The sequence below is a fragment of the Arachis hypogaea genome, chromosome 5 (genome assembly GCF_003086295.3).
Source record: "Arachis hypogaea cultivar Tifrunner chromosome 5, arahy.Tifrunner.gnm2.J5K5, whole genome shotgun sequence".
NCBI lineage: Eukaryota > Viridiplantae > Streptophyta > Magnoliopsida > Fabales > Fabaceae > Arachis > Arachis hypogaea.
The window spans coordinates 77591176-77602710 of record NC_092040.1 but is presented as its reverse complement, the minus strand read 5'-3'; the positions used below and the strand labels follow the sequence as shown (position 1 = coordinate 77602710).

Below are 11535 nucleotides of genomic sequence, written 5' to 3'. Positions count from 1 at the left end.
GGTTGACTTGGTCAAAATTTTTTTTAAAATTAGTTGTTTCTTACAAGTCAAGTCAAAATTTCAATTTTAAAAATCTTATCTTTTCAAAATCTTTTTCAAAAATCATATCTTTTTCAATTTTTTATAAATTTCGAAAATTTCAAAAATCTTTTTCAAAATATTTTCAAAATCTTTTTCTTATCTTTTTATCTAATTTTCGAAAATTAGCTAACAATTAATGTGATTGGTTCAAAAATTTGAAGTTTGTTACTTTCTTGTTAAGAAAGGTTCAATCTTTAAGTTCTAGAATCTTATCTTGTAGTTTCTTGTTAGTCAAGTAATTTTTAAAATTAAATCTTTTTCAAATATCTTTTTCAAATATATCTTTTTATCTTTTATCTTATCTTTTTCAAAACTTTATCTTTTTCAAAATTTGATTTCAAATCTTTTTCAATCAACTAACTAACTTTTTGTTTGTTTCTTATCTTTTTCAAAACCACCTAACTACTTTTTCCTCTCTAATTTTCGAAAATTCTCCCTCTCTTTTTCAAAAATTCTTTTTGTTTTAAATTTTAATTTTAATTATATTTTGTCTTTGATTTTCGAAAATTACTAACCTCTTTTTCAAAAATTATTTTCGAAAATTCCCTTCTCTTCTCTTATTCTATTTAATTAATTAATTACTAACACTTCTCTTCACCTCTCGTCATCTAAGAATCCAAACTTCTTATATCCCTTGTATTTGGATTCTTCACCCCTTTCTTCTTCTACTAACATAAAGGAATCTCTATACTGTGACATAGAGGATTCCTCTTTCTTTTCTTGTTTCTTCTCTTTCATATGAGCAGGAACAGGGAAAAGGGCACTCTTGTTGAAGTTGATCCAGAACCTGAAAGGACTCTGAAGAGAAAATTAAGAGAAGCTAAATTACAACAATCCAGAAACAACCTTTCAGAAATTTTCGAACAAGAGAAGAAGATGGCAGCCGAAAATAATAATAATAATAATAATGCAAGGAGAATGCTTGGTGACTTCACAAAGCCAACATCCAAGTTTGATGGAAGAAGCATCTCCATTCCTGCCATTGGAGCCAATAACTTTGAGCTTAAGCCTCAACTAGTTGCATTAATGCAACAAAACTGCAAGTTTTATGGACTTCCATCTGAAGATCCTTATCAGTTCTTAACTGAGTTCTTGCAGATCTGTGAGACTGTAAAGACGAATGGAGTTGATCCGGAAGTCTACAGACTCATGCTTTTCCCTTTTGCTGTAAGAGACAGAGCTAGAGTATGGTTGGATTCACAACCTAAGGATAGCCTGGACTCCTGGGATAAGCTGGTCACTGCCTTCTTGGATAAATTCTTTCCTCCTCAAAAGCTGAGCAAGCTAAGAGTGGATGTTCAAACCTTCAAACAAAAAGATGGTGAATCCCTCTATGAAGCTTGGGAAAGATACAAGCAGTTGACCAAAAGATGTCCATCTGACATGTTTTCAGAATGGACCCTATTAGATATATTCTATTATGGTCTCTCTGAATTTTCGAAAATGTCATTGGACCATTCTGCAGGAGGATCTATTCACCTGAAGAAAACGCCTGAAAAGGCTCAAGAACTCATTGACATGGTTGTAAACAACCAATTCATGTACACCTCTGAGAGGAATTCCGTGAACAATGGGATACCTCAGAAGAAAGGAGTTCTTGAAATTGATGCTCTGAATGCCATATTGGCTCAGAACAAAATGTTGACTCAACAGGTCAACATAATCTCTCAAAATCTGAATGGATTGCAACATGCAGCCAACAGTACTAGAGAGGCAGCTTCTGAAGAAGCTTATGATCCTGAGAACCCTGCCATGGCAGAGGTTAATTACATGGGTGAACCATATGGAAACACCTATAACCCATCATGGAGAAATCATCCAAATTTCTCCTGGAAGGATCAACAAAAGCCTCAACAAGGCTTTAACAATGGTGGACGCAATAGGCTGAATAATAGTAAGCCATATCCATCATCTTCTCAGCAACAGACAGAGAACTCTGATCAAAATAATTCTAATTTAGCCAATATAGTCTCTGATCTGTCAAAGGCCACTTTCAGTTTCATGAATGAAACCAGATCCTCCATTAGAAATTTGGAGGCACAAGTGGGTCAGCTGAGTAAGAAAGTTATTGAAACTCCTCCCAGTATTCTCCCAAGTAATACAGAAGAGAATCCAAAAGGAGAGTGCAAAGCCATTGACTTAGTCAACATGGCCGAATGCATCAAGGAGGAGGAGGACGAAAATCCTAGTGAGGAAGACCTCCTGGGACGTCCATCAAGCAAGAAGGAGTTTCCTATTAAGGATCTAGAGGAATCTGAGGCTCATCTAGAGACCATAGAGATTCCATTAAATCTCCTTCTGCCATTCATGAGCTCTGAAGAATATTCATCCTCTGAAGAGGATGAAGATGTGACTGGAGAGCAAGTTGCTCAATACCTAGGAGCTATCATGAAGCTGAATGCCAAGCTGTTTGGTAATGAGACTTGGGAAAGTGAACCTCCCTTGCTCATTGGTGAACTGGATACTTGGATTCAGAAAACTCTACCTCAAAAGAAACAAGATTCTGGCAAGTTCTTAATACCTTGCACCATTGGCACCATGAGCTTTGAAAAAGCTCTATGTGATCTGGGATCAGGGATAAATCTGATGCCACTCTCTGTAATGGAGAAGCTGGGGATCATTGAGGTACAACCTGCCTTGTTCTCATTACAATTGGCAGATAAGTCTTTGAGACAAGCCTATGGAATGGTAGAGGACGTGCTAGTGAAGGTTGAAGGCTTTTACATCCCTGCTGATCTCATAATCCTAGATACTAGGAAGGAAGATGATGAATGCATCATCCTAGGAAGACCTTTCCTAGCCATAGCAGAAGCTGTGATAGATGTCAACAGAGGAGAGTTAGTCCTTCAATTGAATGGGGAATACCTTGTGTTTCAAGCACATGGCCATCCCTCTGTGACAAAAGAGAGTAAGCATGAAGAGCTTCTCTCAGTTCAAGGTCAAGAGGAGCCCACACAGTCAAACTCTAAGTTTGGTGTTGTGAGGCCACAACCAAACGCTAAGTTTGGTGTTCAAATTCCATATCCAAACTCTAAGTTTGGTGTGGAGACAACACACTAAATTGACCTGATCACCTTGTGGCTCCATAAGAGCCACTGTCAAGCTATTGACATTAAAGAAGCGCTTGTTGGGAGGCAACCCAATTTTAATTATCTAATTTTATTTTATTTTGTTTCTTTGTTATTTTTGTGTTTTATTAGGTACATGATCATGAGGAGTCACGAAAAAAATCAAAAAAATTAAAAACAGAGTCAAAAACAGAAGAAAAAATTGTTCACCCTGGAGGCAGCACAGACTGGCGTTCAACGCCAGTAAGATGCATCTGGCTGGCGTTCAACGCCAGAACAGAGCATCTTTCTGGCGCTGAATGCCCAAAACAAGCTACATCCTGGCGTTTAACGCCAGGATGCGCACACAGAGGACAATCTGGCGCTGAACGCAAGAAACAAGCATGAAACTGGCGTTCAACGCTAGAAACATGCATTACATGGGCGTTTAACGCCCAGAACATGCACCAATGGGCGTTTGAACGCCAGAATGATGCATGAAGGCAATTTACACGCCTATATGGTGAAGGAATGGTATTTCTTTTCACCTCAGGATCTGTGGACCCCACAGGATCCCCACCTCAGGATCTGTGGACCCCACAGGATCCCCACCTACCTTTTCTTTTAATCCTAATCACACTCTCCTAATCCAAATCTCATTTTCAATGTCACACTTCCCAAAAACCTTCACCAATCACCTCAATTCCTCTTCCCAATTACCCCATTCACCATTCACATCAACCCACTCTTCCCCATACACCCCACCTACCTCCATTACATTCAAATTCAATTTCCCACCCTTTCCCACCCAACATGACCGAACTCCCACCCTCCCTCTCCCTATAAATACCTCTCCTTTCTTCTTCATTTTCACGCAACACAAACCCCTTCTTCTCTCATATAGCCGAACCCCCTCCTCTCCTTCTCTTCCAAAATTCTCTTCTTCTTCTTCTACTGTTCTTTTCTTTCTTGCTCGGGGACGAGCAAATTTTAAGTTTGGTGTGGTAAAAAGCCTAAGCTTTTTGTTTTTCATCACCATCAATGGCACCCAAGACCGGAATTTCCTCAAGAAAAGGAAAAGGAAAGGCAAAAGCTTCCACCTCCGAGTCATGGGAGAAGGAGAGATTCATCTCCAAGAGCTATCAAGACCACTTCTATGATGTTGTGGCAAAGAAGAAGGTGATCCCCGAGGTCCCCTTCAAGCTCAAAAAGAATGAGTATCCGGAAATCCGACATGAAATCCAAAGAAGAGGTTGGGAAGTCATAACCAACCCCATGCAACAAGTCGGAATATTGATGGTTCAAGAGTTCTATGCCAATGCATGGATCACTAAGAACCATGATCAAAGTATGAACCCGAATCCAAAGAACTATATCACAATGGTTCGGGGGAAATACTTAGATTTCAGTCCGGAAAATGTAAGGTTGGCGTTTCATTTACCCATGATGCAAGGTGATGAACGCCCCTACACAAGAAGGGTCAACTTTAATCAAAGGTTGGACCAAGTCCTAATGGACATATGTGTGGAAGGCGCCCAATGGAGAATAGACTCCAAAGGCAAACCGGTCCAACTAAGAAGACTGGACCTCAAGCCTGTAGCTAGAGGATGGTTGGAGTTCATCCAAAGATCCATCATCCCTACAAGCAACCGATCTGAAGTTACTGTGGATCGGGCCATCATGATTCATAGCATCATGATTGGAGAAGAAGTGGAAGTTCATGAAGTCATCTCCAATGAACTCTACAAAATAGCTGACAAGCCTTCATACATGGCACGGCTAGCCTTCCCCCACCTTATATGCCATTTATGCTACTCAGCTGGAGTTATCATAGATGGAGATGTCTCCATTGAAGAAGACAAGCCCATCACAAAGAAGAGGATAGAGCAAACAAGGGAAGTTCCTCACGGCCCCCAAGAAGAACATGAGGAAGTTCATCATCAACAAATCCCTCAAGGAATGCACTTCCCTCCCAACACCTATTAGGAGCAACTCAGTACCTCTTTAGAGGATTTGAGCCATAATGTTGAACAACTAAGGGTGGAACATCATGAACACGCCCTCACTCTCCAAGAAATAAGAGAAGATCAAAGAGCAATGAGGGAGGAGCAACAAAGGCAAGGAAGGGACATAGAAGAGTTGAAGAACATCATTGGTCCTTCAAGAAGAAAACGCCACTAGAGGTGGATTCATTCCTTGTTCTTTATTTTCTTTCTGTTTTCGGTTTTTAAGTATTATGTTTATCTATGTTTTGTGTCTCTACTTCATGATCATTAGTGTGTAACCATGCCTTAAAGCTATGAATAAAATCCATTAGTCCTTCACTTATCTTAAAAGAAAAATGTTTTAATTCAAAAGAACAAGAAGTACATAATTTTCGAAATTATTGGTGAATTTAATTTAATTATATTGATGTGGTGGCAATACTTTTTGTTTTCTGAATGAATGCTTGAACAGTGCATATTTTTGATCTTGTTGTTTATGAGTGTTAAAATTGTTGGTTCTTGAAAGAATGATGAACAAAGAGAAATGTTATTGATGATCTGAAAAACATCATGAAATTGATTCTTGAAGCAAGAAAAAGCAGTGAAAAAAAAATTTGTGGCGAAAATTTTAAGGCAAGGATCCAAGGCTTTGAGCATTAATGGATAGGAGGGCCCAAGGAAATTAAAATCCAGGCCTAAGCGGCTAAATCAAGCTGTCCCTAACCATGTGCTTGTGTCATGAAGGTCCAAGTGAAAAGCTTGAGACTGATTGGTTAAAGTCGTGATCCAAAGCAAAAGAGTGTGCTTAAGAGCTCTGGACACCACTAACTGGGGACTTTAGCAAAGCTGAGTCACAATCTGAAAAGGTTCACCCAGTTATGTGTCTGTGGCATTTGTGTATCCGGTGGTAATACTGGAAGACAAAGTGCTTAGGGCCACGGCCAAGACTCATAAGTAGCTGTGTTCAAGAATCAACATGCTTAATTAGGAAAGTCAATAACACTATCCAAAATTCTAAGTTCCTAGAGATGCCAATCACTCTAAACTACAAAGGAAAAAGTGAGATGCCAAAACTGTTCAGAAGCAAAAAGCTACAAGTCCCGCTCATCTAATTAAATTAATATTCATTGATATTTTGGACTTTATAGTATATTCTCTTCTTTTTATCCTAATTGATTTTCAGTTGCTTGGGGACAAGCAACAATTTAAGTTTGGTGTTGTGATGAGCGGATAATTTATACGCTTTTTGGCATTGTTTTTATATAGTTTTTAGTAAGTTTAAGCTACTTTTAGGGATGTTTTCACTAGTTTTTATGATAAATTCACATTTCTGGACTTTACTATGAGTTTGTGTGTTTTTCTGTGATTTCAGGTAAATTCTGACTGAAATTGAGGGATTTGAGCAAAACTCTGAAGAAGGCTGACAAAAGGACTGCTGATGCTGTTGGAATCTGACCTCCCTGCACTCGAAATGGATTTTCTGGAGCTACAGAACTCCAATTGGCGCGCTCTCAACGGCGTTGGAAAGTAGACATCCAGGGCGTTCCAGCAATATATAATAGTCCATTCTTTATTCGAATAATGACGACGTAACTTGGCGTTGAACGCCAAGTACACGCTGCTGTCTGGAGTTAAACGCCAGAAACACGTCATAACTCGAAGTTCAACTCCAAGAGATGCCTCAGCTCGTGAATTAATCAAGCTCAGCCCAAATATACACCAAGTGGGCCCCGGAAGTGGATTTATGCATCAAATACTTACTCATGTAAACCCTAGTAGCTAGTCTAGTATATATAGGACATTTATCTATTGTATTAGACATCTTTGGTCTCAGTTTTGTTTTATTCTTCATCCTAGGAGATCATTGATCATGTTAGGGGGGCTGGCCATTCGGCCATGCCTGAACCTCTTTTACTTATGTATTTTTAATGGTGGAGTTTCTGCACACCATAGATTAAGGGTGTGGAGCTCTGCTGTACCTCAAGTATTAATGAAATTCTATTATCTTTTATTCAAATCTCTCTTATTCTTATTCCAAGATATTCATTCGTACCCAAGAACATGATGAATGTGATGATAAGTAACCCTCATTATCATTCTCACTTATGAACGCGCGTGATTGACAACCACTTCCGTTCTACATGAAACAGAGCTTGAATGCGTATCTCTTAGATTCCCCAACAGAATCTTCGTGGTATAAGCTAGATAGATGGCGGCATTTATGAGGATCCGGAAAGTCTCACCTTGTCTGTGGTATTCTGAGTAGGATCCTGGGAATCCGGAAAGTCTAACCTTGTCTGTGGTATTCCGAGTAGGATTCCGGTAATGAATGACTGTGACGTGCTTCAAACTTGTAACCTGCTGGGCGTTAGTGACAGACGCAAAAGAATCAAGGGATTCTATTCCAGTAGGAGCGGGAACCAACCAGTGATTAGCCGTACTGTGACAGAGTGCGTGAGCATTAGTTTTCACTGCGAGGATGGGATGTAGCCATCAGCCATGGGTGATGCCTCCAGACGATTAGCCGTGCGACTGACAACCGCATAGGATCATTTTCCCGAGAGGATGAAAGTAGCCACAGTTGATGGTGAACCCCTATACAAAGCTTGCCATGGAAAGGAGTAAGAAGGATTGAGTAGAAGCAGTAGGAGAGCAGGCGTCCTTGGGCTCTACAGCATCTCTATCCGCTTATCTGAAATTCCCACCAATGAATCTGCATAAGTATTCTATCCCTTTTATTATTCCTTTTTATTATTTATTCCAATAATCACAATTACCCTTTAATCTGCCTAACTGAGATTTACAAGGTGACCATAGCTTGCTTCATACCAACAATCTCTGTGGGATCGACCCTTACTCACGTAAGGTTTATTACTTGGACGACCCAGTACACTTGCTGGTTAGTTGAACGGAGTTGTGAATCCAACCAGTGCCATAATAAAATTTTCATTCAAAATCCAAAGAACGTAGATCACAATTTCGTCCACCAGAATCCTGGACACCTCTAGTTGGGGACTCCAGCAAAGCTGAGTCACAATCTGAAAAGGTTCGCCCAACTATGTGTCTGTGGCATGTATGTATCCGGTGGTAATACTGGAAGACAGAGTGCTTTGGGCCACAGCCAAGACTCAATAAGTAGCTATGTTCAAGAATCATCATACTCTACTAGGAGAATCAATAACACTATCTGGATTCTAAGTTCCTAAAGAAGCCAATCATTCTGAATTTCAAAGGATAGAGTGAGATGCCAAAACTATTCAGAGGCAAAAAGCTAAAAGCCCCGCTCATCTAATTAATACTGATCTTCACAGTTGTTTTTGGGATTCATTGCATATTCTCTTCTTTTTATCTTATTTGATTTTCAGTTGCTTGGGGACAAGCAACAATTTAAGTTTGGTGTTGTGATGAGCGGATAATTTGTATGCTTTTTGGCATTGTTTTTAGTATGTTTTTAGTATGATCTAGTTAGTTTTTAGTATATTTTTATTAGTTTTTAGCTAAAATTCACTTTTCTGGACTTTACTATGAGTTTGTGTGTTTTTTTTGTGATTTCAGGTATTTTCTGGCTGAAATTGAGGGATCTGAGCAAAAATCTGATTCAGAGACTAAAAAGGACTGCAGATGCTGTTGGATTCTGACCTCCCTGCACTCGAAGTGGATTTTCTGGAGCTACAGAAGCCCAATTGGCGCGCTCTTAACGGCATTGGAAAGTAGACATCCTGGGCTTTCCAGAAATATATGATAGTCCATACTTTGCCCAAGATTTGATGGCCCAAACCGGCGTTCAAAGTCACCCTCAGGAATTCCAGCGTTAAACGCCGGAACTGGCACCCAAATGGGAGTTAAACGCCCAAACTAGCATAAAAGCTGGCGTTTAACTCCAAGAGAAGTCTCTACACGAAAATGCTTCATTGCTCAGCCCAAGCACACACCAAGTGGGCCCGGAAGTGGATTTTTATGTCATTTACTCATCTCTATACACCCTAGGCTATTAGTTTTCTATAAGTAGGACCTTTTACTATTGTATTTGGAGACTTTGGTAGCTATCTTCATTTGTATGCTATCTTAGATCATTGGGAGGCTGGCCATTCGGCCATGCCTAGACCTTGTTCTTATGTATTTTCAACGGTGGAGTTTCTACACACCATAGATTAAGGTGTGGAGCTCTGCTGTACCTCGAGTATTAATGCAATTACTATTGTTCTTCCATTCAATTCCGCTTGTTCTTGTTCTAAGATATCACTTGTTCTTCAACTTGATGAATGTGATGATCCGTGACACTCATCATCATTCTCACTTATGAACGTGTGACTGACAACCACCTCCGTTCTACCTTCGATTAGGTGAATATCTCTTGGATCCTGATTGCACGATGCATGGTTGATCGCCTGACAACCGAGTGCTCATCTGACAAACGAGCCAACCATTCCGTGAGATCAGAGTCTTCGTGGTATAGGCAAGAACTGATGGCGGCATTCAAGAGAATCCGGAAGGTCTAACCTTGTCTGTGGTATTCTGAGTAGGATTCAATGACTGAATGGCCGTGACGTGCTTCAAACTCCTAGCAGGCGGGGCGTTAGTGACAGACGCAAAAGAATCGATGGATTCTATTCCGGCCTGATCGAGAACCGACAGCTGAATTCTGCGTGCTGTGACAGAGCATATGCAATCGTTTTCACTGAGAGGATGGGAGGTAGCCATTGACAACGGTGAAACCCTACACAAGCTTGCCATGGAAAGGAATAAGAAGGATTGGATGAAGACAGTAGGAAAGCAGAGAGACGGAAGGGAAGGCATCTTCATGCGCTTATCTGAAGTTCCTACCAATGAATTACATAAGTACCTCTATCTTTATCTTATTGTTTATTTTCGTTCATCACCATATCCATTTGAGTTTGCCTGACTAAGATTTACAAGATGACCATAGCTTGCTTCAATACTAACAATCTCCGTGGGATCGACCCTTACTCGCGTAAGGTTTATTACTTGGACGACCTAGTGCACTTGCTGGTTAGTTGTGCGAAGTTGTGTAATGCCATGGTATTGAACACCAAGTTTTTGGGGTTCATGACCGGGGATTATGAGAGTTGTGAAAAAGTATTGTTCACAATTTCGCGCACCAAGGATCCTAGAAGGTTCTTAATACCTTGTACCATAGGCACCATGACCTTTGAGAAGGCTCTGTGTGACCTGGGGTCAGGCATAAACCTCATGCCACTCTCTGTAATGGAAAAACTGGGAATCTTTGAGGTTCAAGCTGCAAGAATCTCACTAGAGATGGCAGACAAATCAATGAAACATGCTTATGAACTAGTAGAGGACGTGCTAGTGAAGGTTGAAGGCCTTTACATCCCTGCTAATTTCATAATCATAGACACTGGAAAAGATGAGAATGAATCCATCATCCTTGGCAAACCTTTCCTAGCCACAGCAAAAGCTGTGATTGATGTTAACAGCTGAGAGTTGGTCCTTCAATTGAATGAGGACTACCTTGTATTCAAGATTCAAGGTTCTCCTTTTGTACACATAGAGAAGAAGTATGAAAAACTTCTCTCAATACAGAGTCAAACAAAGCCCCCACATTCAAACTCTAAGTTTGGTGTTGAGAGGCCACAACCAAACTCTAAGTTTGGTGTTAAGAGGCCACAACCATGCTCTGATTATCTGTGAGGCTCCATGAGAGCTCACTGTCAAGCTATTGACATTAAAGAAGCACTTGTTGGGAGGTAACCCAATTTTATTTATCTATGTTCTTTTATATTTTCTTAGGTTGATGATCATGTGGAGTCACAAAAACAACTGCAAAAATGAAAACAAAATAAAAAATAGCATTAAAAATAACACACACTGTAGGATGAGCTTACTGGCGTTTAAATGCCAGTAAGAGTAGCAGAATGGGCGTTAAACGCCCAGTCTGGCACCATTCTGGGCGTTTAACGCCAAAAATGGGCACCAGACTAGCGTTTAACACCAGAAAGAAGCAACAAGCTGGCGTTAAACGCCAGAAATAGGCTACAGCTTAGCATTTAACGCCAGAAACAGGCAGCAGTCTGGCGTTAAATGCCTGAATTGCACTCTAAGGGCATTTTACACGCCTAAATGGAGTAGGAATGAGAAGTCCTGGACCCCTCAGGATCTGTGGACCCCACAGGATCCCCACCTACCCCACCTCTCTCTCTTTCTCCCCTCACACATCTCTATAACACTATACCCAAAATACCACTCACCTATCAAATCCTATTCTCTTCCCTATATTCTCTCCACCAATCACCTCCATCCTTCTTCCCCAAAAACCCCGCCTACCTCACGTTCAAATTCAAACACTTTTCCCTCCCAAACCCACCAAATTCCATTCGGCCCCTCTCCCTCTCTTTCTCTATAAATACCTCTCTTTACTCCTTCATTTTCACACATCACAAACT

At 40.4% G+C, this 11535-nt stretch overlaps 1 non-coding gene across 1 annotated transcript; it reads right to left on the bottom strand.

The window, feature by feature from the left end:
- Nucleotides 1–1362: 1362 nt before the first annotated feature.
- On the bottom strand, nucleotides 1363–1466 carry LOC112804215 (small nucleolar RNA R71). The gene has a single exon (XR_003202833.1). It is a non-coding gene; the product is annotated as a small nucleolar RNA R71 (small nucleolar RNA).
- Between the last annotated feature and the right edge of the window lie 10069 nt (nucleotides 1467–11535).